The following is a 5,625-nucleotide window of genomic DNA, read 5'->3' as shown; positions in this document are numbered from 1 at the left end:
GATCGAAGACCATGTCTACCTTCGCGTCTCTCCAATGAAAGGTACGTGTCGCTTCGGTATCAAAGGGAAGCTTGCCCCTAGATACGTGGGTCCTTTCAAGATCATTGGCAAAAGAGGCGATCTCACATATCAACTTGAGATTCCGTCCAACTTTGCAAATGTGCACGACGTGTTTCACGTGTCTCAGCTTCGCAAGTGCTTCAAGACGCCTGAGCGCACCATCAACATCGAAGAGATTGATATCCAAGAAGACATGTCTTATCATGAGCATCCCGTTGCTATTCTTGAAGAAACCAAGCGCAAGACTCGCAAAAAGTCTATCAAATTCCTGAAAGTGAAGTGGTCACATCATTCCGACCGAAAAGCACCTGGGAACGCGAGGACCACCTCCGTTCTGAATATCCGGAGTTCTTTCAGTCCTAGATCTCGGGACGAGATCCTTTCGTAGTGGTGGAGTGTTGTAACGCCCCGAATATAACTTACCATATTTGTACTCCAACTCTTGCCATTTTCGGCTCTGTGTTATGAGATTCGTGGTTGAGTTCTTGTCTTTGTTTTGGATTTTTTCCATATCATGATTCTCATATCATGTCATCTTGTGCATCGCATTTGCATACGTGTTTGTCTCATGCCTCCGAGCATTTTCCCCGTTGTCCGTTTTGCAATCCGGCGCTCCTGCGTCCTCTGGCGCCTCCTTTTGCCTCTTCTCGTGTGCGGGTGTTAAACGCTCTCATTTGCGTTAAGTTAGCCACCATATATGCTAGTGCTTGCTGCAGATCCACCTCACTACCTTTTCCTAGCCCTTAAGCTTAAATAGTCTTGATCGTGAGGGTGTGAGATTGCTGAATCCCCGTGACTCACAGATTACTTCCAAAACCAGATGCAGGTGCCGATGATGCCAGTGCAGGGGACGCGATCGAACTCAAGTGGGAGTTCGACGAGGATTCAGGACGTTATTATGTGTCTTTTCCGAAGGATCAGTAGAGGAGCCCAGTTGGGGCGATCGGGGATCTTTTGCATTAGGGGTTGTCTTTCTTTATTTGGTTCCATAGACGGACCTTGATTGTATTCTGGATGATGTGATGCTATATTTATGTATTGTGTGAAGTGGCGATTGTAAGCCAATTCTTTATCCCTTTCTTATTCAGTCCATGGGATGTGTAAAGATTACCCCTCTTGCGACATGCCTATTATGCGGTTATGCCTCTAAGTCATGCTCCGACACGTGGGAGATATAGCCACATGGTGGGTGTTACACCGGGATTCCGAGATTGATTGGGTCTTCCCGGGAGAAGGAATATCCTTCGTTGACCGTGAGAGCTTGTGATGGGCTAAGTTGGGACACCCCTGCGTGGTTTTGAACTTTTGAAAGCCGTGTCCGCGGGTATGTGGCAGATGGGAATTTGTTAATATCCGGTTGTAGAAAACATGACACTTAACTTAATTAAAATGAATCAACCGCGTGTGTAGCTGTGATGGTCTCTTCTCGGGGGAGTCCGGGAAGTGGACACGGTTCTTGTGTTATGCTTGAACGTAAGTAGTTTCAGGATCACTTCTTGATCACTTCTAGCTTCTCGGCCGCTGCGTTGCTTCGCTTCTCGCTCTTATTTGCGTATGTTAGCCACCATATTTGCTTAGTTCTTGTTGCAGCTCCACCTCACTACCCTTTCCTACCCATAAGCTTAAATAGTCTTGATCTCGCTGGTGTGAGATTGTTGAGTCCTCGTGGCTCAAAGATACTTCCAAACAGTTGCAGCTGTCGATGATACCAGTGCAGATGACACAACTGAGCTCAAGTGGGAGCTCGATGAAATCGTGTTCGTTGTGTTGTTTCAATTCCTGATGATCAGTAGTGGAGCCCAGTTGGGACGATCAGGGATCTAGCAATTGGGGTTGTCTTCCTTTATTTTGGTTCCATAGTCGAACCTTGATTGTATTCTGGATGATGTAAGTTTAACTTTTATTTATGTGAAGTAGCGATTGTAAGCCAACTCTTTATCCCTTTCTTATTCAGTACATGGGATTGTGTGAAGATTACCCCTCTTGCGACAAAACCACAATGTGGTTATGCCTCTAAGTCGTGCCTCGACATGTGGGAGATATAGCCGCATCGTGGGTGTTATAGGTTTGCGTCGATTCCTTGTTCAGAAACAAGAAAGCCGAGTAAGTTTCCGCCTGGGACTCCGAATGTGTACTTTGACGGATTGAGCCTGGTATCATATCTTCTTAAGTTGGCGACTGTTTCAGCAAGGTCAGTCAGTAGGTCAGAACCTTTACGTGACTTGACCACTATATCATCCATGTATGCTTCCACGTTCCGACTGATTTGAGTGAGCAGGCACTTCTGAATCACGCACATGAATGTGGAGCCAACATTCTTAAGACCAAAGGGCATGGTAACATAGCAAAAGCACCCGAACGGGGTGATGAAGGCTGTTTTTATTTCATCGGGTCCATACAGTTGGATCTGATGGTACCCAGAATACGCATCCAAAAAGGACAAACGCTCGCATCCCGAAGTTGAGTCAACAATTTGGTCGATGCGGGGGAGAGGGAAGTGATCTTTTGGGAAGGCCCGAATGTTGTGCTTGAAATCGATACAAATACGAAGTGAATCATCTTTCTTGGGGACCATGACAACATTAGTGAGCCACTCATAGTGGTATATCTCATGGATGAACTTAGCTGCCAGAAGCCGAGCCACCTCTTCGCCAATTGCCTTTCTCTTCTTCACGGCGGACCGACGGAGATGTTCTTTGACAGGTTTTACTTTTGGGTCCACGTGCAAATGGTGCTCAGCCAGTCCCCTGGGTACACTCGACATGTCAGATGGTTTCCATGTGAAGATGTCCCAGTTCTCACGGAGGAACTAGATGAGTGCTTCTTCCTATTTGTTGTCGAGTGTTGTTGAGATCTACGTCAGAGCAGCTTTGGGATCAGTCGGGTGAATATGAACAGGCTTTGTCTCACCGGCCGACTGTAATGCGGACTCCGAAGCAGCTTCTTGGCTCGCAACAAATCACTCGGTTCTGCATTTTTGTTGTATTCTTCCATCTCAACTGCTGCCATCTGTCCATCGGCAAGTTTGAACCCTTCTGGAGGCACTCTTTTGCTCTTTGCCGATTCCCTATGACTGGATCACACCTCTGGGCCAGGCATCTTCAACTTGAGGTATACATAACATGGTCGAGCCATGAAACGAGCATATAAGGGCCTGCCCAGAATAACATGGTAGGCACTGTGAAAATCCACCACCTCAAACATCAACTTTTCCTTGCGGTAATTCATTGAATCACCGAAAACCACATCAAGAGTGATCTGACCGAGTGAGTTTGCTTTCTTTCCTGGGATGACTCAGTCGAATCGCATGTTGCTCTCACTGAGCTTGGACATCAGGACGCCCATCCCTCAAAGGGTCTCAGCATACAGAATGTTCAAGCTACTGCCACCATCCATCAGAACCTTGGTCAGTCGGGTGCCCCCAACGACTGGGTCGACCACCAACACTTGCCGCCCGGGGGTAGCAACATGCGCTGGGTGATTGGACTAGTCGAATGTAATGGGAGTTTTTGACCACTTCAAATATGTCGTAGTTGCCGGAGCAACCATGTTGACTTCTCTATTGATAACTTTCAGTCAACTTTTGCTCTCGATGTCGGCAAAAATCCTAAAGTGGCATTGACATTGGGGTAACCATCATCTTCCTCTTTATCATCTTTCTTATCAGATTCCTTCTCCTTCTAACTGGGTTGACCCTCTCGGAAACTCTGAATCAGGAGCTGACATTCTCGAGTGGTATGCTTGGGCAGAATCAAGTTACCCTCTGCATCTGTTTTGGTGTGTATGTGACACGGCAAATCAAGCACATCATTTCCCGCCTGATCTTTCACTTTTTAGGGATCCATGGCCCTTTGGGCTTTCCCTTGAAGTTCCCATGATTCAAAGCTACTGTCTCAGCAGGACTTGTAGGTTCAGTCTTGCATTTCTGCTTCGGACCGGAATTTCCTCCTCCGGTGTCATGGGCGACTGGTTTATTCTTGCCACTGCAAAGTCGGTCTTCCTCTTCGCCATTAGCGTACCGAGTGGCTATTTCCATCATTCGGGCCAGGGACATGTCTCCCGATCGATCGAATTTTAAGGTTGAGCTCTCTATATCGGACGCCCTCTTTGAAGGCGCAAACTGCCAGGTGCTCTGACACATTCTATACAGTATGGTGAAGAGTAGTCCATCTCTGGATGAAATCTCTCAAAGTCTCATTCTACTTCTGAACGCAGTGCTGCAATTCGGTCAGTCCAGCAAGTTGCTTGCAGGTGCCCTCGAATGTTTTGATAAACACTCCGGCCAACTCTTCCCATCTGAAAATACTTCTAGGGGCCAACTGATTTAACTAAGCTCTTGCTGAACCCTCGAGCATCAGGGGGAGGTGCTTCATGGCTACGTCATCATTACCTCCATCAATTTGCACTGCCACTCGGTAATCTTCTAGAGAAATGTCAGGCTTCGACTCACCAGTAAACTTACTCACACTTGTTACCAACCTGAAGTTGGGAGGGATCTCAGCGGCTCGGATGGCTCTACTAAAACATTCTGGTCCGGAAACATGTACTCTGCTACCACTCAGACGGTTGTTGTCTTGTCCTTTTCTGTGCGCCCGGGCCCTGTCAACCAGACCTTGTACGAGGAGTGATCTTGCATCAAACCCAGGCTCTCTTGGGTTGAATGGAGCTCTCCGCTCATCATCATACGGGCGCCTATCATCATGCCGCCGGGGCACGTACGATCTGCCCCCTTAGAGGGGGCGTAGGCACTCAACGATGGTCATCATGGATGAATCAATGATCATACTACTCGTGGCCCTGATCCAGGTACTGATCCTGGTGGTGCCCACGATCGTCACGCCGTGGAGGCGATCTCGGACTGTGTGCTAACTGAACTGTGTTTGCAAACACGGATCTACTATGGATCATGTTGCGCGACTGAGAAACATGTGAGTTTTGTTCACGCACCGCTTGGAGTACGGTATACCTGAGGTTCAGGCAAAAACAATTGTCGAGGCCGTCGACTGGATTCGAGGATCTGCCGACGGGCACGCTCATCGAGTGAATGTTGGAGATTCTCGTGACGTGCGCGCTTAGCCAAGGTGGCCAGGCCTGCAGCTTCCAAGTCCCGAGCCTCGGAGGTCTCCCCAATGATGGGGGTGTGGAGCGCCTCCATGTTGTGATGATGCAGCTTGTCCCTCTGCTCCGAAGTGAGGGCTTCGGGATGATATTCGTCGTGACCATGCGACGGGCCGCCGCCGCCATCGCCGCCACCACCGCGACGGAACCCAGGTGGACTACACAGCGTGTCGACCATGAGGACTTCCACCACAGGGCCACTGCTTCCGCACTCGAAAAGAGTCTTTGTGGAGCCAGTCGACGGGTCGAATGGTCCATAGAGAGATTTGTCGGGCTCGATTGCCGCGACTTGAGGGGTGGCTATCTATCGAGCCACCACATGCGTCACCCACCGCTGAAGCCGTGACCGACCGGATCGCTTGCGGCGGCGTACATTGGGGAGAGTGGATGGCGTGAGAGCCGACTGATACTGGGTCGACGGCTGCCGCAGGAGGACGCCACAGGCAC

The sequence above is a fragment of the Triticum urartu genome, chromosome 3A, assembly GCF_056163025.1.
Source record: "Triticum urartu cultivar PI428250 chromosome 3A, HENAU_Tu73, whole genome shotgun sequence".
NCBI lineage: Eukaryota > Viridiplantae > Streptophyta > Magnoliopsida > Poales > Poaceae > Triticum > Triticum urartu.
The sequence above is the reverse complement of the archived record's forward strand: the minus strand, read 5'-3'. Positions refer to the sequence as shown.